Below are 24,626 nucleotides of genomic sequence, written 5' to 3'. Positions count from 1 at the left end.
CTAAAGAAAAATTTAAAATACTGTAGTTCTTGACCAGATGCACTTCTGCAGTGACTGTGGGCAATCTCACAGTCATGACTTGGGTAATGCTATTGGGATCTAGTGAGTAGAGACCAGGGATGCTACTAAACATTCCATAATGCCCAGGACAGTCCCTACAGCAAAGCGTGATCTGGTTTGAACTGTCAATAGCGCTGAGGTTGCAAAATTCTGGGTTAGCCCCATCATTTTTCCATTCTTCCAGAGAGAGGCTAGGAAGCTACTTCTGAAAAAGGAATCCAGAAGAGCTGGCTTTACCTATCTCATCTTCTATGTTTAGACAAGGCACAATTTTTTAACAATAATTAGGGTTCAAACTGAAAATATTTCATTTTTTTGTTGGTTTGTTCTCTCTTTGTCCTTGCCTTTCTCCTTCCTTCTGGTGGTTACCATTGCATATTGCAGTTTTTTAATAAACTTAGGTAGTTTCTCATTAGGGCTCACATTATTAAAGAAGCATTGAAATCACAGTAAAAATTTTGTTGTTCAGTTGAGGAACAACAATTTCACATTGCTGATTCCTGTCCTGCATCTGTCTGAATATTTCGTGAAACACAGGATCGGGAACACAATGCTTTGTTAAGTTTTAGCTCTCTCTCTCTCTCTCTTTAATGTGAAAGGATGAGTAGCCTCCCAGATTACTTTTTTTGTGGCTTCTTCTGGCCACTAGGACTTTAGTGGAGAGCTGCACTCTTACTAATCCTATCAGGTAAGGAAGACTCTGACCAAAGTCAGGACTGGTCCTAAGTGCTAGAGCAATTTTCCTGTAGGATCAAAACTAATACAGCACTATATGTTAATTATATTAGAATTGAAAAATAATAATAAAATAAAAATTTTAAAAAGTATTGCCATATTCACTGTGTAAATTATTTTTCAAAATCCAGTTTTATAAGAAGCAATTAAAATGTATGCGTTTGGAGAACTTACAGGACAGGTTCTTTGTATAAATTTTGTAGCTCATTGGCTTGTGTTTCAGTGTTCAAATCCAGAGACACCTCCTCCCCACTGAAAATATAAGATTTTGAAATTGACCGTACAATTTTATTAAAAATTTATTATCACTCCATGTTTGCCTTACCAAAAAAACTCGAAAGTCATTTTAAAGTTTATCCTACGATAAAAAAATTAGATAAAAAAATAAAAAGTCATAAAATGAAAAAAGAAATACTATGGAAGCTATTTAATAGATATTCATACTTTACAAATTCAAGTATTAATAGCATTTTTCAGTTTGAATTAAGCTCTTTTTCTTCTTATTCACTGATCTCCGCCTCTTATTCACAGTTCTTTTGTTTGGCTGCAGAAGAATGTCATCATATTCTTTTCCCATGGCAATGACATTGATTCTGCTGATTAACACCTTTACTATAGTGAAAGAGTATCAGTGAATAAAGAAGGACCATTATGTTGTTTAAGAAAGTTTTTGCTCATAAATAAATGCGTCCAGAGATATCTTAGCTGTTTGAGGTAGAATAGACTTGAAGTTACAAAGAATAGCATTGGGATCTACCTCTTTTCTCATCTTCTTAACCACTAAGAAAGTCTGACATTGAAATGTATACTTTGTAAAACTTTGTGGAAACTCTAAATTGAATAATTACCACACTGCCACACATAAACTTTTATTTAATGATCTGTAGAAACAACACAAAGACTAAAGGACATAGGCTTCACATACCTAATTCTAAGATCAAGACTCTGTTTTAACTTCTGTAAATTCTCACTACCTGGTCCTGAATTAATGCCCTAAGTATGATGAAGAAACAAATTAATAGATTATACACAAGTATATGTGGGTCAGAAGAGGCATGTAACCTTTTTAACCTACTTGGGAAAATCCATTTTCAAGTTTGGGGCAGCATTAAATGGTAGAAAGTGATATAAATTAGAAATAATTTACTAAAGCAAGTCTTTGAGAAATTCTAATGGGCATTTTAAAAAGCTAATTGCTTACAGTAAAAGGACTGAAATAGCATGAGTATTTAGAATTTTTGTGAGTCTAGACTTCCTTTCCATTATTTGGTCCTATTTAATGGGTTTATACTACATCTTGTATTTTTGAAAACTGTTTTTTTTTTTTTTTTTTAACATGGAAGCAGAAAAATCTTGAGAATTGCCATTGTTAGACCAGTGGTTCAATAATCATCAAGACCTTGGGGATGGGAAAGTGGTTAGATGGCGTTCTTTTTTCTTTTTTTTTGAAGTTTATTTATTTATTTTTGAGAGAGAGTGCAAGCTGGAGAGGGGCAGAGAGAGAGAGAGAGAGAGAGAGAGAGAGAGAGAATCCCAAGCAGGCTCTGCTAACAGCAGAGAGCCTGGTGGGGCTCGATCTCATGAACCATGAGATCAAGACCTGGACCAAAATCAAGAGTCAGAAGCTCAACTGAGATACCCAGGCACTCCAGATGGTGTTCTTGAGTAATTTTATGGGAGGACTCTTTAGGAGGGATTTCCTGAATAAACATGTAGTCCTTTCATTCCTTTAGATATGCTAAAACTTTTTCTTGGAATCAGCCAGTCCTTGAAATAGCTCCTTATCCAGCTTGTGCTATTTTGGCCCCCCATAGAAGTGCTTTTGCTGATTTGTGCTTAACTGTTGTAACACTGACTGATCTTGAGATACTTGACATCATATTAAGTTTCCAGATGTTATTTCTTGTGCTGATCACTGTTTTACAGAGTATCTGTGTTGTGAGTATCTGATGGAGAAGTTTCTCTGAAATGTCATTAACTAACGATGGATAAAGTGAGTCATAGAACTCATGATGTCTCTCACTAGGGGTGGACAGCTAGGAAGCTTGGAACTGAGTCTGAGTCCCCTTCTTGCTCAAGACTATGAGATCATAAGTCATTCACTTATGGGTTTATTTTGTTTCTCATCATCTCTCTTTATATATTTTGTTTTGTTGAATTGTATGTATTTTTAGAAACTATTTTATTTGTTTTTAAGTTTATTTATTTATTTTGAGAGAGACAGAGAGAGAGCATGAGCAGGGGAGGAGCAGAGAGAGAGGGAGAGAGAAAATCCCAAGCAGGCTCCATGCTGAGACTGATGCATGGCTGGAACTCATGAAACTGTGAGATACTGACCTAAGCCGAAATAGACTTGGATGCTCAACCCATTGAGCTACCCCAGTACCCCTAGAAACTATTGTAAATCTTCTTTGAAACAAGGTGAATTATAAACAAATTAATATTGGCTGAGACTAAATCCCTAGAAGTTAAATAATCTACTCAAGTTATAAACTAGTAATTTGCAGAACTTTCATTTAAACCTAGATGTAGCCCCAAATAATTTTGTACATATGATAGAACACTGAAAAAGTTTTGGGAAACAAATCATCCTATGGTCCTCACCACCACCATTTTTTTTTTTTGGCATCTATTCTTTGTTGATGTATAATTTTGCATAACTGCAATTTTATTTTATGGCATCTTTATCCACCTGGTTTTACAAGTTGAGAATCTGAAGTTATCCTTGATTCTTTTTCCATGCCTCTACTCAGCCCTGATCAAGTCAGTCACTATTATTGATCCTAAGTATCTACTTTTCTGTAATTCAGAAATATAATTGAGTACTCATCATTTCTAGTATGGATTGAACGACCTATACACTAACGGGTCTCCTCATGTTTAGCTTTACATCCCCTCTAATTATTTTTTTTTTACATTGCAAATCTGATACTCCTACAAGGCAAATCTGATCACTCCACATCCCTAAAATTCAATAATGGCTCTCCATTACCTACCCAGGATAAAAACAAGGCATACAAGGCTTTCTAGGATCTGACCCATGATTACCTTTTCTGCTTCATCTCCCACCACTTTCTGCATCTATTCTAAGCTTAAAGATCTTATCATTCTAACACTGAGGACCACACACATTCTTTTATACTTCTCTTTGTTATATGAGATTTTTTGGTAATGCTGAAAAATCTCTTTTTATCCATCAGGCCTCAACACAAATGTCACTACTTTCTCTATGAAACTTCCCCCATCTTCCTCTCTGGCACTGCCCTGCCACTACCCTACAGGCACAGGTAAGCATTTCTTCTTTAGGGCTACCAGACATATTGTACATGCTTCTATTAGTGCTCCTAGATGGATTTAAAATGTTGAGTCCATCTCCTTTCTCAGTCTTCCTGTGGGTCTTTAGCTTTACCACCACCCTGAAGCAAAAAGAACCAAAAATCTGACAAAATCAGTAGCTTAACATCCCAGGGTCAGAGTGTCACTGTCGCTGATGCCTGCCTCCCACTCTTCTGGTGACACTATCAGGCAGTTTCAGGCCAGCCAGTCTGTACTTGGTGCCTGGGAGAACAGCACCCTATTCCCAAGCCAGTTGTCTAGAAACTCTCTGCTCTTTCCTAAGGTTTCTTTCAGTCTTTCTGTATCTTGACTTAGTTTTCTTGGGTCAAACCTGGCTTTGGTTAGGTTGTAATGTGCCTGGATTTGGACCTGAGTTTTAGTGGATTGCAACAAAGGACTGCTACCTCATGGTGCCTGGGATTTGCCATGTGCCCATTGGCTATCCCCTTCTCTAGGTCCCTTCACAGATACCCACTACTAGGCTATGAGCATCCCTCCTTGAGGGTCCTGATTATATAAAATGTCTGGTGTAACTCTGGGCATGTCACAGAGACTAAATGAATATATTATTGAATAAATCAAATATACATATTTATATTTTATATATTCTTCTTAATTTTAATGGTTTAATGATAATTGCATTGTGTTAACATAAATAACATAATCAACTGAATTTTCTAGGATTTCTCTACAAATATAGTGGTTTAAAAACATCTGTCCCTGTGTGTGTATGTATGTGCGTGTTTACTGTGTTGAACTATGTCTTTAGGTTAAAGAGACCCAGTAGCATCTAAGTCTAAAAAGTTAAGTGTGGCCCATGAAAAGGAAAGTGGATTTGTAATTAATATATCTAGGGAATTGTACTGGTTAGTTAGTAGAAGATCTGATGTTAGCTCCAAATTGTAACGGTATTATCTTGTAATGATGTTATAAATTATCAGAAAGTTCACTAGAAAGTTATTTCAAGGTCTGATATGTACTAATAGCTTGAGTTCTAAGAAAAAAAGGTACAGAAGAAAGTGGTGCCAAATTATCTTCCTTTAACCAGAACTCCTAAGGTTTATATGCTCATTTTTCTTTTTGTCCTATTCTTCCTTTATTGACAGTACATTTTCACATGAATATGAAATTAAACTTTAAACATCTTAAAGTAGAGGCAACTAAATCTTTATCTTGGTGCCTAACAGTAAGTGTTCATTAATAATTAGCTGAAGGAATAGATGAGTGAATTTTGGGATGTTGTTCTTCTGCAATGAATGGATACAGTTCTTGTTCCTGCCACTGAACTGAGACCATAGATAGAATTCAGAGCAGGTGTTGCTGTTCCCATATGTAGTAGGAATGGTTCCCCAGACCATGTCTGAGTAATCCGTAATGTGAATCTATTTCTGGATTATCAGGAACTGTTACTGTTTTTATTTCTTTAAGACTTCAAATAGGGAACTATTCAACTCATCAAAAGTTTTTTATTGTGGGGGCTCCTGGGTGGCTCAGTTGGTTAAGTGTCCATACTCTTGATTTTGGCTCAGGTCATGATGCCAGGGTAATGGTTCCAAGCTGAGTGTGAAGCCTACTTAGGATTCTCTCTCTCCCCCTCTCTCTTTGCCCCTTGCCCAGCTCGCTCATGGTCTTTCTCTCTCTTTCTCTAAAATAAAAAATTTTTAAAGTTTTTTTATTGTAGAAAAAGTTGATTCCATGATCTACAGGGAATAAATAACTTCTGGGTCAGGCCCTTTGAGATGTTTTTGAAACACTGAGAATCTGGTATGTTTAGACAGGAAAATTCTGATTTAAAAATATAGACGATGGGATGAGGGTGGTGAATAAAGCATGAAAGGCTGCCCTTAGGCAATGTCTTTTCCAGAGGATACATCACTGTCACCTAGAGATACTCTTTAGTTAGTTCCTAATAAATGGCTTTTCCACATTTGGAATCTTTAAATTTCATTACTCTAGAATTATTTCTGAAATACCTGGAGAGATATTTTCTCTTCCCTCCCACCCTCCCTACTTTCCTTCCCTCCTTTGATATAATTATTTTCTTATTTTGGGTTAGTCTTGGTTAACAAAAAGTAATTTATTGAAAATGGTTTCATTAAGAACTGCAGCTGTGTAATACCAAGTATGATTTTAAGGATTATCAAATGAATTTATATATTATATCTTGAAAAACTAGCTTGATATGCAGTTCATTATTATTTAACATTGTGATTTTAATCTTTCTTTTTTTAAAAATGATGTAAAAGAAAAAGGTATATTCCCTGCCTATCTCTATTGCATTATTAGCATTCTTCCAAGGTATAAAACCTTTATAATTGTTAACTCATTAATCTTTAGGAGGGAGAGAAAATTTATAGATATTATTTTTACCATTTCAAAGGATGAGGAACCATCTTTACCAAAGAATTTTTGTTGCTTACTATCAATTTACATATCACTTGGTGATTTCATTATAATTTTGAATGTCAGTTTACATTTGACATATGGACACTTTTTAAAAAGGTTGATGTACAAATGAAATACTATTAACACTGAAATTCAGCTTTCCTAACTTTTAGTCTAATTTTTCTACTCTGTAGATAGTCAGATATTATGATACAAGATGAGGAAAATTCTATCTTTTAATATTTCCTTTCACTTGAAGACACTAATGACATTTGGATCTGACTTACAGACTCTCATGCTATATTTAAACATGGTCTTTTTTTCCCTTTTAGAACTTCATTTTTCATTTCAATTTTTCAAAAGCTGATGTATTTCCATTTGTGATGTCAGTTTTACTTACCTTCTTTAATATTGATTGTGAAATTCATGTGACTGTGGTTCAGCACACTTTTAAAATAATGTAACTTGAAATACTCATAAGTATTAAAGTCTGAAGTTTTAACATAGTTTTCAACCAATTTCTGATTAGCAACACTCCAGGATGTGTTAAAAATGAAAGAGATTTTATAAATGATTTAGCTTAACTTCTTTTCAGATGGGTAAACTTAGGCTCAGAAAGGTTAAAATCATTTCCCCATGTTACACAGCCAGAACTTGGCAAGTCTAGATTAAAATTCAGATCTGACGTTTAGATCAATGTTTCTTTCACCACATGCTCTGGAATTGGCTCTATTGTTTATGGATGACATGGCCGATGGAGCAACAGAGGTCTTGCATCTATGTCCTGGAATTAGAGTGGTGTGTGTGTGCGTGTGTGTGTGTGCATGCACACACGCACGCAAATACACACAATACAAGAAAGTAGAAGAAAGGTGCTTTAATTTTGCTTATGCATGCCTTAAGTATGTCCATACCTCCTTGAGGTTGCACCTGTTAGCATTTATCAAAACATTTTAATTGTATGTATACTCACTTTTCTTCCCTACTAGACCAAAAATTTCATGCCTTGTTCACAGGTGTATCTTTGATGGCTACTAGCAAAGCGTCTTACTCACTCTCAGTGCTCCACAATGATTTGTTGAGGAAATGAATGAATTTTTTTTTTAATAAGAAAAACATAATGGACTAGGTTTAGGACTCAGATATCTTATTCTAGAAAGAACAATCTCACATCTCAATTCAGTTTCCTATTATTCCTGCTCATATGTTCCCTCCCTGAAATGATATTTCTTATCATTTTTAACAACATTTCCCAGAGCCTACCTGCTTTCTTTTTTTCTGGACTTTGGGGTCAGACAGATATGTGTTCAAATTCCAGCTATATGATCTTGAACAAATTACTTAACCTCATCGAACTTCACTTTCCTTATGTGAAAAATGAAGACAATAATACCTACCTTACAAGACTATTGTGTGGTAGTTAAATAACATAACAAATGGCAAAGTATATAGCATTATGTTGTGTGTAATAGGTGTTCAATAAATGCTTGTTTCATTCTCGTTTCTTGTTTTCTCCTCCCTCTCTTTCTCTTTGCTCCTTCCTTCTTCCTCTTTCCTTCTTTCCTTCCATCTTTTCCTTCCTTCTTTTCTTCCTTCCTTCCACCTTTCCCTTCCTGCCTGCCTGCCTTCCCCTACTTCCCATTTTCTGGAAATGGGAGAACTGCAGAAAATTAGAATTATAGTCAAAGCTAGCTTTTTTACAACAAAGGTGCTCCACCCAGCTTGCTTCCAGGTCAGCCTCTGTGTGTGTGTGTGTGTGTGTGTGTGTGTGTGTGTGTGTGTGTGTGTGTGTTTTAACATTTATTTAATTTTGAGAGACAGAGCATGAGCAGGGGAGGGGCAGAGAGAGAGGGAGACACAGAATCCAAAACAGGCTCCAGGATCTGAACTGTTAGCACAGAGCCCGATGGGGGGCTTGAATCCACGAACCGTGAGATTATAACCTGAAGTTGGATGCCTAATCGACTGAGCAACCCAGGCGCCCCAAGTTCAGCCCGTGTTTTCATACTTCTTTTTTCTGCCCTGTTTGTACCCACAGCTGACTCTGTTTACATTCAGTTTCTCACACTGGCCTGAAACCCAATTATGCTGCCAGATGTCTGATGCTCAACATGTATTCTGTATCAAGGTAGCAAGAGAAGAAAAGAGTGAGACTAGGGACGCCTGGGAGTGCCAGAGGCAGTTCCCAGAGGCAGTAAAAAAAACTCCGAGAGATTGTGTTGATTGCAGAATAGCTGTTCCAGGAACAGAGTCTTTGGAATGACCTTCAGAGCTCTTTTAAAAAAGGGTAAGGTCACAGCTGTTTGTTTTTCTTCCTCTTAAGATGCTGTTTCATTGTCTTTAAATCAGGCTATGTTGCAAAATGTTTCTAATCAGGATTTGAATTAATATTTAAAACAATCCTAGCCTGAAAATAAGAGCTGAGCCACCTAATTGAATGCAAAAAACCCCACAATAATAATAACAAAAATAAGTAAATTATCAAGGCACCATCTGAAGGAAAGCGCTCTCCTGACATAAGCAATCTTGCCTCAGCACAGAAAGTGAGCTCTCAGTGGTGCAGCAACTACTGATGAGGTTCACATTAGATAGTAGATGAGCTGGCAGAGAGTGAAGAAGAAATTCTTTAGGAGTGTTCGGCTCAGAGTGAGACTATTTTATTTCTAATATTCCACTAACTAATTTTGTGAATTTGAGCCCTCAGGTTACAAAACCTATTGGTAAAACAAACTGTTATATGCTTGTAAATTGTTGCTATTGATATTATTTCTTTGGTTTAAGGCCAAACTTCTGTTCAAGAGGGTGATAGGAGAGTTTAACTCCTTTGAGAACCTTTGCTCTAATGAAAGAAATATGACAGGGAGATGGTTGTCTGTATACCACTAGACTTTCCTGGGGAGTTACCAGGGGATTACAATAAAAAAATCACAAAATTACTCTATCCAAATTGAGTTTCCATTCATTCATTAAGCATTTTATTGAATGTCTGCAGGCACTGTGCTGGGCTCTGAGGGTACAGAGATAGGTATGACATGATCTCTACTTTCAAGGAGTTTGCTTTCTACTCAAGGGGGAAAGTAATGCCTTACCAGTTCATTTCCATACAAAGCTGAGTGAAACGATATTTGGCAAGTCGATACAAATTACAGTGGGACTGCAAAGGTATGACCTTCCCATTCACCCTAGGGAGTCAGTTGAGGCTTTGTTGAGAAAGGTGTAATCGTATGAGACTGTATTTCAAATCATCAAACAAAATTAACCTTGCTGACATCTAAACTATAAAATGTTGACACTTTATTCCCTGCCTATTGTTTTTACTTTATATGTACATAATTTTTGGATGATTAATGTTTCTCTAATGCACTGATTCTCAAGTGTCATCAGCAGTCCCTGGGAACTAGCTAGAAATGAAATTCTTGGGCTCCCCCTCAAGACTACTGAATTGGATAATCTGGGGACAGGGTCCAGCAATCTGTTTTTAAAAAGCGTTCTGACTCCCCACTAGAATTATGCTGAGTTTGAGAACCACTGCTTTAATAATTCACTGATTATTTCTTAAACATGTTGTATAAAATATTTTTATAAATAAATTTGTATAAAATGTTTTATAAAAGCAGGATATAATCTATACAGTTGCATGAATTAAGTATGTGCTCAGTGTCTTCATACATCATCTCATTTAATCTTCATAATAGCCCCGAGAAGGAGGGCTTAGCGACTCTCACTTTTGGGTTAGTTTCCAAATACGTTTGAAGCAGAAGTGTATTATTTGTCTAGGCCTTGCCTCAGTCAGACCTACTAAATCAGAGACTCCAGAGTTTCTAATTTGTACCGAGATTGAGAAGCACTGAAGTAGTTATTCTTATTTGTATATTTTACATACATAAAAATTGAGGCTTGGAGGTGATACATAATTTGACTAGGGTTCTGACATAGGATGAGGCAGAACAAGTATTTCATTATTTGTTCAGCAAATACTTACTGACATTGAATGACTACTGAAACTGTCTGACATCAAGGACTGTGCTCCTAATTAGTCAGGTAAATTCCTCTTGTATAATGTACCAGAAAAAAAGTGCTTTGTTAAAGAGAGAGAAAGGTAATATTGGCAAAATGATTTATAGCTCCTTTACGAAGCATAACAACCTTGCAATGTTGTTATCATTGCTATGTTACATATTAGGAAACCAAGGCTGAGTGAGATGAAGTGATTTGCTTAAAATTACACAGCCAGTAGGTCTTAGGGCCAAGAATGTGAATCCAGATTTTCCGACTCTGGATCTCAGCTTTTTCCCATTCTATTTAACTGCATTTATATGTATAAAATTAGAGTAAGGAAGCTAGTTATGTGACACTTACAGGATTATTTACCTTCCTCATCATTAAATTTACTTAGAAATTGTAAACAAAATAAAACTAGTATAGTATTTATGGTTGGATTTTATTTTCCTAAATGTTTTTTTTCCGAAAGTTTATTTATTTAGAGAGAGACAGACAGACAGAGAGCGTGAGTGGAAGAGGGACAGAGAGAGAGGAAGAATCCCAAAGCAGGCTCCCTGCTGTCAGGCAGAGCTTGGCATGGGGCTCAAACCCATTAACTATGAGATCATGACCTGAGCTGAAACCAAGAGTCAGATGCTTAGCCAACTGAGCCATCCAGGTACCCCTATTTTCCTAAATCTTAAAGAAAATGTTAGTGAATTATCCATCTTCTAAATATGAGGACTTTAGCTTTTCTAATTAGCTAATAGATGTACTGAGAGTGTCTTAATTCATTGCAAATTCAGAATACATTTGCCAATTTTATGTTGTTTTTATTTATTTTTAAAAATATACTTTATTTTTTTTAAGTGTATTTATTTATTTTGAGAGAGAGAGACCGCACATGTGAGTGCACGCATGCTTGCGCGCATGCAAGCAGGGGAGAGGCAGAAAGAGAGGGAGAGAGAGAATCCCAAACAGGCTCCCTGCTGTCAGCATGGAGCTCCACACAGGCCTTGATCCCACTAATCGTGAGATCATGACCTTAAGCAGAAACCAAGAGTCCGTTGCTCAACTGATTGAGCCACCCAGGTGCCCTGCCAATTTTATTATGGTACAGATTTTATATTCTAGTGTGGTGTAGTACCTGGACTAGTTTGCTAGTGTAACAACTGAAGCAGATGGGTTTAGTTACACTGGGAAGAATGCAGTTAGGATAATGTGCTGCTGTTTCTGTTGACCTTTTAATGACCTTTGCCTTATGCTCTTTCCGCCTGGGCTGAATCACAGAAGCAGTTCAATAATAGTTTTTAAAGGAACAGAGCCATTTAAGGTGAGGGCCTCCAGCCCCATATTTTGAAAAATTTTTTAAATATTTATTTATTTTTGAGAAACAGAGAGAGACAGAGTGCAAGCAGGGGAGGGGGAGAGAGAAAGAGAGGGAGACATAGAATCTGAAGCAGGCTCCAGTCTCTGAGCTTTCAGCACAGAGCCCAAACGCGGGGCTTGAACCCACAAACCGTGAGATGATGACCTGAGCCGTAGTCGGACACTCAACCAGCTGAGCCACCCAGGTGCCCCTCCAGCCCCATATTTTGGATTTCTCCCTTCAGAGTAGTCTGGCGGCAATTCAGAAAGACTAAGTCCCATTATAGTAGCTTTATTCAAAAGTCACTTCACATCTATAACAACATAAGGAATGGGAGATGATCTATTGTCTTAAAAATTTGAGAATTCAAAGCTTAGGACACTAGGTGACAATTACCTCCTGTGCGTTAGACACAGCCCCACTGGATTTACTGAAAGTTGGTCAGATCACCAATCCTGTCGTCTGTCTGTGGTCTATTTATTTATTTATTTATTTAACGTTTTTTATTTATTTTTGAGACAGAGAGAGAGCAGGAATGGGGGAGGGCCAGAGAGAGAGGGAGACACAGAATCTGAAACAGGCTCCAGGCTCTGAGCTGTCAGCACAGAGCCCGACGTGGGGCTTGAACTCACAGACCTCGAGATCATGACCTGAGCTGAAGTTGGACGCTTAACCGACTGAGCCACCCAGGCTCCCCATGTCTGTGGTCTATTTAGAAGAGAGATTCATATAAGATCTTTTGAAGGAATTCATAGGCATTGAAAGCAATGTGGCATTTCTTTTTCTTCTTTTATAGGGAGGGGATGGAGATGCTTTCCTCATCCCCAAATCAAGTATTGGGGATGCCCAACGACACTGCTTTTAAAAGTTAGAGTTATCTAAGAATTGGTGGATTGGCAGCTCAACCCCTGGCCAGATGTTTGCAAAAGTGCAGAACTATTAGGCCTTACCCATGCCTCTACCTTAGCAGAGTATGAGCATTTTCTGGAAGGAAGCTGACTTGTGGACCCCCATAACTTGGGGCAAAGTATGATCATAACAGGTCTCTGCTTCTCTGGCGAAGACTGAAGATAGGAAACTAAATAGAACTGCCCTTGACTGCAGGGTCAGAAGGAAGGAGTCAGCAGTTTCTCAAACTGCACTAACATTGTAATTTCTGTGAGCCAAGTGAACCCAATCTTAAAGGGTAAACATACCGGGACAAAGCTGAGAAGGGCTGGATTATAACAGGTCAGTTGAAGAGTTCACTGTCCATTGCAGGAAACATAAAGACCAAAGGACTCCACAGACATGCCTTGTGAGGTCCAATATTTGGAAGCCTGTCATGCAGAGTGCATTTAATAGTCAAATGAGAATTGTAAACAAGACTTTTGTTTTAGATCCCTGCATCTTCCAGGATCTAGAAACGCAAGGGGCAAAGATGGGGGTGGGTTAGGAAGGAAGAAAGGAGTGTGAAAGAACAGAACAGAGCCCTCCTCCGTATTTTCCTTCTGCTTCTCTTCCCACCCACCAGGAGTCATTTCTGAGCAGGTAGGGAAGGAGAAACCCCAAATCTTATATGAAATTAATGCTTTGATTTAGACAAGACTGAATTTTTAAAATACCTGATAGTGAAACTGTTATGAAGACATTTGAAAGAGATGTTGTCAAAAAGTAGAGGAGGGGAGACCTGACACAGTGTTTGCATGAAATGATGAGAGAAAAATGAAGCTCTTCCTTGGCTGCTGCTCTCTCTACTTCATGCAATAATGAATAAGGAGAGTCCTACCTTCTTTAACAGGTAAATTGTAAGGAAAAGAAAAAAGATGGAAGAGGATTCTGCTTTCTGAATTGTAAACAATTTAGAAAGCTAATATATAGAATCATTTCATTTAAATGAGAAGTGAAATTAGATCATATCCATGAATATGCTTTTGTATGTAAGTGGGGCCCATATATTATTTTTGGAATACTGGCTACCTTTCCCTACTATCACATCCCATATACATCATTTTTATGAGTTATGATAGGAGACTTTTCATTATAATTCTGAAATTACATTCTTCATTGCTGACAATGCAGCTTTTAAATTGGTAGTCCTAATTGTGGTATTAACTACTTGGCATTTTTATTATTTTATGCCAGTGGGCCAAAATGACTCAAGCCTTTTGAATATAGGCCTGTTCATTTTAGCTAGCTCCATCATTTCTTTCTTTATTTAAAAAAAGTTTTTAATGTTAATTTATTTTTGAGAGACAGAGACAGAGCATGAGTTGGGGAGGAGTAGAGAGAGAGGGAGACACAGAATCTGAAGCAGGCTCCAGTCTCTGAGCTGTCAGCACAGAGCCCCGTGTGGGGCTTGAACTCACGAATAGTGGGATCATGACCTGAGCCCAAGTCGGCTGCTTAACCAACTGAGCCACTCAGGCACCCCTCCATCATCTCTTTAAAGCCAAGATACAACATGGAACAATTTTAACAGATAGATTCCATTACTAATTTTTAGACAATGAGCTTTGGTTTTTGAAAAGTTTAATCGTACATCGTAATGTAAAGTGTTAGGTTCCCCTGCAATTTCTGTTTTAAGCCTCCATCTACTAATGCTAATTGTCTCTCTGGGTAATGAAAGAATTAAATCATTGGAGTCATTATATGTTGAATTTGGCTGTTTTCATCAGCCTTCAGGGTCTGTCCTGTCTGAGTTTTAAATGGGCAAAATTGAATAACATCATTTGTTTTTAAAAACTTTCATTGCCTTAGGATATTTCTAACTTTTTGACACATACTTACAGCTAGGCATCATGGGTAGTAGGTATCTGAGAAAAAGTTTTTTTCTGCCCATAGGCACTAATCCTATCTTTAAGGTTTTAATTTAAAAAATTATTCTCTAAAATATTCTAAGTTACTGATCCTAATGCATATTCTCTGTAGGTCCTACAAATCCTTTAGTAGAACTAACTCTGAGATGTCGCGTTCCTTTCTGCTAATAAGCCTGGTTATCTAATGCTTACTCTATTTCTTCTCCATGAACAGAGGACTATGGGCTATATGGATGGGACAACATAAGAACTCTTAAGTACTTTGTATATGATTCTCAAGTTGCAAATTTTAGAGCTAATCATATGATAAGCTCACCCTCTCTGTTTTAGGGGATGGTAATTTATTGTTCAGGATGCTGCAAATTTTGCTTCTTATTTATTGCCTAGGCAATAAGTTGCCTACAACTGTCCATAAATATTCTTTGAAGCTTAACTTCAGATTTTCTGTTTTATTTTTTGATTCTTATAGTAAGAGTAGTATATCTGGGACTTAGATTTGCATCTTTTGTCCCTAGAAATATAATCTTTTTACTCTCTGTTGTAGGTAGTTGGTTGTTTGTTTCGTTATGTTATCTTTTGTTTTGGGAAGTGCCTGGATAACACTCTCTGCTTTTAATGTTTTATAAATATATGCTTATCTAATGTTAGTACAATCATAGAGACATGCTTATCAGATTGTTTCCAATTTTCAGACAGTAAAAATACATATGCGAAATGCTATGCTAACTCTTTAAAAGCTGGATTATTAACATACAAAAGCTTGACTTGAGATTTTAAGAGTTAATCTTTTGTATTACCTCCCTGAATTCCTCACCACCCCCCCCACCCCCCTGCCTTTTTTTTTCCCCTCCTGGTTGGCAGATTGAGATAGACTGACTACTTTTTTTAGTGTAGATAATTGAATTTTGGCTGCTCAAAATTTTTTCTTTGTTAAAGCGAAGTCTGGAGTCATTTTAGATTTGTTCTCTTATGTATTCTGGCTTCTCCAATCCCTATCTATTGAGAAAACTATTTTCATCTTCTGTCATTTCAAAAACATTCCAAGGTCTTAACCTACTATATATGACTCTTGACAAGAGGTGTAATTAGTAGGAAAGTCATTTCTTAAATGGATTGGGTCCATGAAAAAAATGGCATCCATTTAGAATTCATGATGAATAGGAATATATTAGTATTGGGAAGGGAGTAAAGAAGATCTTTTTAAAATATTTTCCCTGGGGCTTAGAATTTATTCTTATTCTACAGTTTTTGACTTAAATTTATATATTTAGGCCAAATGTAGCTGATCCATTAAGGCATTTCCCTTCATTTTGAATTTCAGTAGTTTTCCAAGTTGTGACACTCTTCTGATTACAACCAACTGTTTCCTGGTAAATTAATGGTCATAATTCAGAGACCATTTCATTTCCTGACTAAACCCCCTATCTTTAGGAATTTAAATTGTGGATTTAAATTATTTGGTTTAAAAAAATTAATAAATTCTTCAGTTTAAAATGAACATTTAAAGCCCAAATACCCAGTTTTTAATCAAGAATACTGTAATTGATTAGAATTTTTATGATAACATGTACCATTTTAGCTCACATGGTAGATTTTGCTAATGTTTTTATATTCCAAATGCTGAAATTTGGCTACATAGATTTTTTTTGAAACTTAAAGTACTGTGTAAAATTGTATGTGGTACAATATACCTATATTATTGGTTGGGAGGAGAATGAGGTATTTGATAAGTAAAATTTTGGGTTAATTAAAGATTATTATATATACATTAGAAATTCATACCTGTAGATAGAATTACATAGATGTAATTCATTACATCATAAATTCATTCATATACTTGGCAAAAATTATAATACAATAAAATGCTTATACCACCAAAGCTATGCAAAATAATCAAGGTTTTCTAATAGAATAAATACGAGAACATTTGCTATCATTGTGCTACTGACATGTAGAAGCACTAATTAAGAGAGCTCTAGTTGTGTTGGATTCCAGCTACCTAAGTACCGTTCATATTTTTGACTTATGATCCTAGTTTGTATGGAATTTAAACAGAAGCAAAGAGAATGATAGAGGAAGATAATATACATGAGAAATAAAGGCAAAGGAAAAAAAATTAAATTTCCTTACAACTTAAAGCCCATTGACAAGTCCTTGAGACAGGCAGAGAGACCTTCCTCTAGGAGTTCAGCTGCTCATGGGTCCTGTCCACATGCTTTAATAAAACCACCTATTTGCTCAGAAGGTAGCTCAAGAATTCTTTCTTGGCCATCTGCTCTAAACCCTAACATTTCCACATCAATAATCGTGCACCAGATTGTTTTCTTTGCTCCTTTTGTAATTTATTTCAGAGCTTGAATACAATTCTTTTAATTGTTTGCACTCATTTAGCTCATAGCCTTTAAGAAATCATAGAAAATGAATAGAGAAATGTATACAAATTATATATCACTAGGAAGTTTTGTAATTATCCTTACTTAAAATAGACTTAGGGAAAATGTATTTAGAACTGTGTAAAGGGCATAAAATATCTGCTTAAAGGCAATTAAAAACTAGTTTTTAACTGATCATCTTTGTAGGGAATGTCTTTGGACCTTTATGATCATGAGTTTTTAATGTTAGATTAATTGCATATTGAAGACATAAAAAACAAAACATTAAGAAAGAGTAAACTGCTTTGAAGCTAAAATAATCTATAATCAAAGTATATATTGAGGAGACTTAAAAAACTAGATGTGATTACATGAGACAATGCACTGATAAACAACACGTAATACTGTACACTTAGTATGTGTCAGATACATTTTAAAATATTTTGTACTTATTAAGTTCAATTACTTAATAACTTAATAGTTATTGTGAAACATCTCTGTGATGGGTATTAGTTTAGGCTCTGGAAGGTGTGTACTGGAAAATAAACAGAGAAAAACCTCTGCTCTCTGGGAATCTATATTCCAGTGGGAGAAGACACACAATAATTAGAATTAATAAGTAAAATACAGTGTATTATATGGTGATAAGTTTTGCGGTAAAATAAAGGAGTAAAGGAAGAAAGAGCATATAAGTGAATGTAGGAGTTCTTTAATTGTAAAAAAATTAGTCAAGGAAGCTGTCATTAAGACCATGACATTTGAGCAAAGACCTGAAATAGGTGCTGAAGACATCCAGATAGCTAGAAGAAGAAAGACCCAGAAAGGGGGAACAAGTGCAAAGGTCCTGAGATGAGAGTAGTTTTGCACATTCATTGCAGGTATAGCAGAGAAGTCCATGGAGGCAGGGATGGGGCAAATGAAGAGAGTAATAGGAGATGAAGTTAAGGAGACAATGAGGGACCTAATCATGTAGACTTGGGCTTTTATTTGGAGAGAGATGCAAAGCCAACGAAGGGTTTGCTCAGAGAAGTGACACAACCTGACTTACATTCTAACAGGATTCCTCTAACTGTTGTATTGAGAATAGACTGTGGGGAACAAACATAGGAAGAGGAGGTCAATTAGGAAGCTGTTGGAGTAGTCTAAGCAGAGATTATGGTTCCTGGAACAGAGTTGCATAGTGGTGGAGGGTAGTGGGAAGTGGTTGGATTCTGGATCTATTTGGAAGTTGGAGCCAATAGGATGTGGTATCTGAGAAGAAATGAAGAATCAATTATGACCAAGGCTTTTGCCCTGAACAGTGAAAAACAAAAATTACAGTGGAGACACAAAGACCATGGAAAGAGCAGGTTTGGAAGGGGAAGATCAGGAATTCATGTTGGACATATTGAATTTGAGATGCTTGTTAGACATCCAAGTAGAGATAAATCCTCACTACTACAATACTATGAGGTAGTTAGTATTATTGTCCCATTTCTGCAAAGTTATCAGTATAGAAAGGTTAATTTCTCTTTATTCACTCAGGAAGTAAGAGGGCCAGGATTAAGACCCACACAGTCTGATACCACAGCTCTTGATTTTAAACACTGAGGTGTCTACATCTAAGGAATTTAGAAATGAGTATCATCATATTGAGTCATATAAAATAATAACATGGAAAAGTCCTACCACCCATGAGATCTAGGACATCTGGCAGTATAGATGGTTCTTTTTCATTATTTTTATTTGCTTTTGAGAGAGAGTGCACACACATGAGCTGGGAAAGGGTGGGTGGGGGGAGAGAGAGGGAGAGGGAGAGGGAGAGGGAGAGGGAGAGGGAGAGGGAGAGGGAGAGGGAGAGGGAGAGGGAGAGGGAGAGGGAGAGGGAGAGGGAGAGGGAGAGGGAGAGGGAGAGGGAGAGAGATAGAAAGGAGAGAGACAATGTTAAGTAGGCTCCACACCCAATTAGATCTCTTAATTGTGAGGTCATGACCTGAGCTGAAATCAAGAGTCAGAAGCTTAACTGACTGATGCCCCTAGATGGCTCTTTTTAAAGGACCTTTTTAGAAAAAAATTTATTTACTTGTTTTGAGGGAGAGAGATGTACGTGCGCATGCACGCATATGAGCAGGGGAAGGGCAGAGAGAGAGAGGAGGGGGAGAGAAAATCCCAAGCGGGCTCTGCACTGCTGGGCTCAGTCTCATGAACCCTGAGATTATGACTTGAGCCAAAATCAAGAGTCACTTAACCAACTGAGCCTTAAAGGACCAAACTTAAGTGGTTTGCACTATCTGTGTCTGTGTCTATCTCTAGCTCTATTTCTCTCTCTCTTCACCTTTATCCTAGACAGCTACTTCTCTATATTTGTTTAGCTGGAGAGGGAAATGTGGTGCCTAAATGGGGTGTCTCTTGATTGGACACGGCCCCCAAATGTGGGGCGGTGATTGGGTGGAAGCCTGTGGCATGAGAGGTGAAATAATTCACCTGAGGCAGAACAAAGGTGATAGAAGTTTACTGAATACACAGCAAGGAAGCGTAGGGCAGGACAGCAGAGGAGAGGCTATCTGCAATGAAGCAGTGCGAGGGGGCTACTTTTAAAGAGTGAAGGTGAGGAGATATGGCTACATATGGAATTTTCCCTTTCTTGGTAACTGTGCCTAATTTTAAGTAGCCCATTGGTCAGTTAGGGCCTATGGGTATTTTGAGGAGGGTCACCTGATGGGCTTGTCTGTATTCAGCCAGGTGGTCACCGCAACCCTTTCTGCATTCCATTGCTCAAGGCTGTTTGCCTAAGTTTGGCCTCCACAGGAAAGACTTTTCCATGTTACATAGCTCTAAATAACTGTGGTAACAGTTCCTATTTTGATCACTGCATTTCTGGCACTGTTTGTATCATGCGTCTTAATCTCAAGCTTTCCAGTATCTTAGCTTCAGAGAAACTCCTGATACTTCTTAAATGTTTGTTGACCCAATGTTCTGATCTCTCAGGAGTCCATAGCTAATGGCATTGTTCAGGGTTAGTATATCCTTACAGTTCCATTTGCCCCAATGTGCTCATAATTGTTCAACTTACCACATGGCAGCTATTTAGGTATCCTCTTGTCAGTTAATTTCTCCATATAAGCCCAGCCCAGCCCAGCCCAGATAACTTGTGTTACATTGTGCCATATATAATTCAGCAAAACAAATTATTGCAATTTAAATACATACCCTCTGGGGCACGTGGGTGGCTCAGTCGGTTAAGCGTCCAGCTTCGGCTCAGGTCATGATGTCGCGGTCTGTGAGTTTGAGCCCTGCGTCAGGCTCTGTGCTGACAGCTCAGAGCCTGGAGCCTGTTTCGGATTCTGTGTCTCCTCTGACCCTTCCCTGTTCATGCTCTGTCTCTCTCTGTCTCAAAAATAAATTAAAAAAAAAAAAACGTTAAATACATACCCTCTGTATTAAGTAGGATAGCGTTAGTATGGACTACATATAATTTGTATAAACAGTCGTGGAATTTCAGGTTTTAAAGAATTACTTATGATCTAGGCTAAGTTTCCTACTAGCTCATGGGAAATGTTTTATATCTTGGCATGATATCCCTGGAAATATGTATTTGTAAATGAATGGCTGACATACCATTAACTACTCAGCAATATATTCACCAAATCAATATAAATGTAGTGCATAGTCAATAATATGAATCATTTGTCACTCGGTGGTTGGTCCCATCAGAATAAGTACAATATTGTAAAAAGCTAATTTTTTTCCTTACATTGTATGCTGTGTTACTGCATGATTAAACCAAAGCATTAAAGTCTGAGCCCATTATATTTCATATGTACAAATAAAAATACATGTGGCTGGAAGCATTTAGTGAAACAATATAATTTATTGAGGGAATTTAATCTTATGCTGCATTGAAGCAGTGTATGACTTGGAGTTAAGCTTGATTATATATTAAAAATGTGTAGGGTGTAGAAATTAAGTAGCTTTAAGAAAAGAATATGATTTTCAAATTTTGTATAAACTTTTATAAGCATCTTACTGTATCATAAATTTTCTCTAGAAAATGGGAGTGATAGCACCCCTCTTCCCTGGACTGTGCTTTCCAGAGTCCCCTTCCCTAAGACTTCCTTCAATTCTTCATTGTCCTTGTTCATTACCCCAAAGGCATGAATAGTGCTGCCTTTTGTGTTGACTCCTGTTAGTTCTTAGGCATATTGTATACAAATATTCATAAATGCATAATCGATCTTTCTCCTTCTGTATCTTTCATCGTTTAAATAATTTTCTTGTATTATTTAAATTTTTTTAACATTTATTTTATTGACTTTTGAGAGCCAGAGACAGAGTGCAAACAGGGGAGGGGCAGACATAGAGAGAGGGAGACATAGAATCAGAAGGAGGCTCCAGGCTCTGAGCTGTCCAGCATAGAGCCCGATGTGGGGCTTGAACACACTAACCCTGGGATGGTGACCTGAGCCAAAGTCAGGCACTTAACCTACTGAGCCATCCAGGTGCCCCTGCTTGTATTATTCAGATTCCCACAATATGGGCTTAATACTTCTGCTTAATGAACTGGGTCCAGAAGAGGACAGAGCCACATCTAGGAGAGATGTGTTTTATAATGTAGAAAAAGCATTTGGCTAATTTTGAAGGGTGCAGGTGTCGGATTATGGGGTGTTTGTAGGAGCGAGGCTCCAGTAGAGATGGGTCACTGAAGTTTACTTACTGCACAGCTTTGCCTAAAAGCCACATCTGTTTCTGCTCGTAAGTTATTAAGCAGTTTGCTTTATCAGCCCTGCTGGGTTATAGTTTAGTGTCAGGAATATTTATTATTTTTAATATTTCATCAAGATTTACCTGTTTATCTGTTATTTAAAACTGCATAAATTTCAGGTTGTACAGAATTTACTCTTAGGATATTCTTGCTTAAGTCAGGTATGCTAAAGCCAAGTGGCACTGTTAGGATCACTCACCAAATGATATCAGTGTATATTTGCTGTCCAGGTTTCCTTGAGATTTGTTTGCTGCAATGCAGTCTACCTGGAACAGCTTTAGAAAATGCAACTCAGGAAATGAGTGAGGCTTGATTTCTTTCTTTTTCTTTTTCTTTGAAGTTTATCTATTTATTTTGAGTGTGCAAGGGCGGGGAGGGGCAGAGAGAGAGGGAATCCCAAGCAGGCTCCCCACTCCTAGCTCGGAGCCCATCAGCTCAGAGCCAGGTGCAGGGAGCATGTCATCATGGAGCCTGATGCAGGGCTTGAACCCACAAACTGCAAGACCATGACCTGAGTAGTCTAAGACACTTAACCAACTGAGCCACCCAGGTGCCCCAAGGCCTGATTTCTTAATAGGATAAGCCACAGGGAGAACATTGTTCTTGTCTTCTAGTTCCACAGTTTACTCCTAGGTGCAATTCAGGGTGCTAGTTTTATGTATTCTGCTTTCTTTGCTTGTTAGCTTTTTCCAAATGCTGCCTCATGAAGCTTATTCAGCTGAGACTGAAATGAGTTGAGACTTTTGCTGACAGTCTCTAGATTTGCCATGTTTGCTGATGCATTGGGTACACCAGTGCATGGGGTGCACAATTATCTTTACCATAAATATTGGACCCAGGTAGAAGATGCAAGCACTATATTCGAACCTCAGTTTGGTGAAAACATGGACCTATTTCTCAAAGCAGCAAACATTCTCATAGGAAGAGGAATGAAACTTTTTTCCTGGCTTCATTGCTTGAATTACACTCCATTTTGTTTTATTTTGTGCTAATTTACATGATATTTATTAGAGCAGCCTCTGTTTTATAAAATGAACCTGCATCATTTGTAGCAGTAGGGCTCATTTGGGGTGGGGTCACTCATCTTATGTCACCATTAGTAGTCAGAATGAGACTCTAACATTTAAGGACATTTATTTTACATTATCTGTGAAGGGGACACTCTGAGGAATATTTTCATGTATCCATACATTGACAAACATGGGATTTGATTGAAATAATAAATTCATGTGGTTAAAAAGGTCAACAATACAGAAGAATTTATAAAAAACTACTCTATCTCAGAGATACAGTGGTAACTACTGGAAGAATCAAAACAGAAACTGTTAAGAGCTGGTCACCTCTGGGGGTAGGGAAGGGTGTGGGTGGATATTGTGGCTTTATATAAATATATATAAAGAAATGTGTTTTGTAAGGTAGATACACCAATATTTATTGATTTATTTAATTTTTACAAATTTTGTTTCCTTCTTGATATGCTAGATTAGGACTGAACTCTTCTTCACCTCCTCATTGTCCTTTATCTACATTGAATAATCGATAATCTGTTTCCATACAGATTACCTTTGGCACTTGAACAACATAATTAAATCTTCACTTCCTATTCCATTAGCTGTGGACAGTACTCTTCACTACCCACTTTATAAGATAAATTATAATTTAATTCTCTCATTTTTTCCCTCCTTCTACTTCCCAATCTTCTAAGTCAATAAACAACATTTTCATTAATATGACCAGATAATTATTATTTACTGCAGAGTGTTGATATTACATTTCCTTCCCTATGGGTCTAATGTTGAGTCTTCTCTGCCACTCGGTGGAGAATGTTCTTAATTTCAAATCCCAGTGAATTAACTATTTAAACTTTCCACCTATAGACTTGATCACATCTTTATCTTTTTCAGTTCCCCTTTCCTCCCTCTTGGGACACAATATCCCTTAGGTATAGCCTGTATTGACTCCTCTCTAGGGCCTTTTTATTTTATTTTTTTATTTTTTTATTTTTTTTAATTTAAAGGTTTTTTTTTTTATTTTATTTTTTATTTATATATGAAATTTATTGTCAAATTGGTTTCCATACAACACCCAGTGCTCATCCCAAAAGGTGCCCTCCTCAATACCCATCACCCACCCTCTCCTCCCTCCCACCCCCCATCAACCCTCAGTTTGCTCTCAGTTCTCAACAGTCTCTTATGCTTTGGCTCTCTCCCACTCTAACCTCTTTTTTTTTTTTTTTTTTCCTTCCCCTCCCCCATGAGTTCCTGTTAAGTTTCTCAGGATCCACATAAGAGTGAAACCATATGGTATCTGTCTTTCTCTGTATGGCTTATTTCACTTAGCATCACACTCTCCAGTTCCATCCACGTTGCTACAAAAGGCCATATTTCATTTTTTCTCATTGCCACGTAGTATTCCATAGTGTATATAAACCACAATTTCTTTATCCATTCATCAGTTGATGGACATTTAGGCTCTTTCCATAATTTGGCTATTGTTGAGAGTGCTGCTATGAACATTGGGGTACAAGTGCCCCTATGCATCAGTACTCCTGTGTCCCTTGGATAAATTCCTAGCAGTGCTATTGCTGGGTCATAGGGTAGGTCTATTTTTAATTTTCTGAGGAACCTCCACACTGCTTTCCAGAGCGGCTGCACCAATTTGCATTCCCACCAACAGTGCAAGAGGGTTCCCGTTTCTCCACATCCTCTCCAGCATCTATAGTCTCCTGATTTGTTCATTTTGGCCACTCTGACTGGCGTGAGGTGATACCTGAGTGTGGTTTTGATTTGTATTTCCCTGATAAGGAGCGACGCTGAACATCTTTTCATGTGCCTGTTGGCCATCCGGAT

The 24,626-nt window shown here is 37.4% G+C and overlaps 1 protein-coding gene across 7 annotated transcripts in view; it reads left to right on the top strand.

Annotated features, from left to right (window-relative positions):
• The window catches only part of SLC44A5 (solute carrier family 44 member 5), a 385,583-nt gene that overhangs the window by 11,684 nt on the left and 349,273 nt on the right, over positions 1-24,626 (top strand). Inside the window, exon 1 of one of the 7 annotated variants that reach the window (XM_086717308.1) lies at positions 2,896-4,082. The exons of 4 other annotated variants lie outside the window; for them this stretch is intronic. The gene's annotated coding sequence lies outside the window, so the exon portion shown is untranslated. Of the gene's footprint in view, positions 1-2,895; positions 4,083-24,626 lie in introns of those variants that run through there. 2 more of the 7 variants (XM_086717314.1, XM_086717311.1) reach the window with 2 other exon arrangements.

Source organism: Puma concolor, chromosome C1 (genome assembly GCF_028749965.1).
Source record: "Puma concolor isolate L17-30 chromosome C1, mPumCon1.1.hap2, whole genome shotgun sequence".
NCBI lineage: Eukaryota > Metazoa > Chordata > Mammalia > Carnivora > Felidae > Puma > Puma concolor.
Note: the sequence above shows the minus strand (reverse complement) of the source record. Positions and strands in the feature narration are given on the sequence as shown.